General features: G+C 25.9%; 1 protein-coding gene across 1 annotated transcript in view; it reads right to left on the bottom strand.

Annotated features, from left to right (window-relative positions):
• Smp_122810 (putative spfh domain / Band 7 family protein) overlaps positions 1-463 on the bottom strand; it is a gene marked incomplete at its 5' end in the record, with an annotated part of 35,477 nt that overhangs the window by 1,450 nt on the left and 33,564 nt on the right. The gene's annotated exons all lie outside the window — the stretch shown is intronic.

Genomic DNA, 463 nt, shown 5'->3' with positions numbered 1-463 from the left:
ACTACACTCTATATATACCACTTGACAACACTGAAGATATTTGAACGACAGTATCCTAGTTATGTTTGTTTTTTTTAAAAAGAACATAACTATGCAATGAACATGTGACTGTTTTAAGTACTAAACTATGTGATGTAATGTAGAATGCAAAATCAATTCTTACGATTTATTGTTCATTTATTTATTTATTTAAGTGAAAATTTTTTTTAAAAAAAACTGTACTATTGTATTATGTGTTTTTGATATCGATACATATAAGTAGTATGTATCATCAATCGAAAATGAAATACCACGAGGCAAGAGGTTAAGAAGATTAAAGAAAACAAAATGAGAACAGAGAATGATTAATGTAGAAACAAATGAATAATAAAATATCAGACGGTTGACAGACATTTCGCAAATCAAGTTTTACTGTATGGTTAGAAGATTTTACTATAAGACATTTTGTATTTTATGCTTAAAT

This window comes from Schistosoma mansoni, chromosome 2 (assembly GCF_000237925.1).
Source record: "Schistosoma mansoni strain Puerto Rico chromosome 2, complete genome".
NCBI classification, from domain to species: Eukaryota; Metazoa; Platyhelminthes; class Trematoda; order Strigeidida; family Schistosomatidae; genus Schistosoma; species Schistosoma mansoni.
The sequence above is the reverse complement of the archived record's forward strand: the minus strand, read 5'-3'. Positions and strand labels throughout refer to the sequence as shown.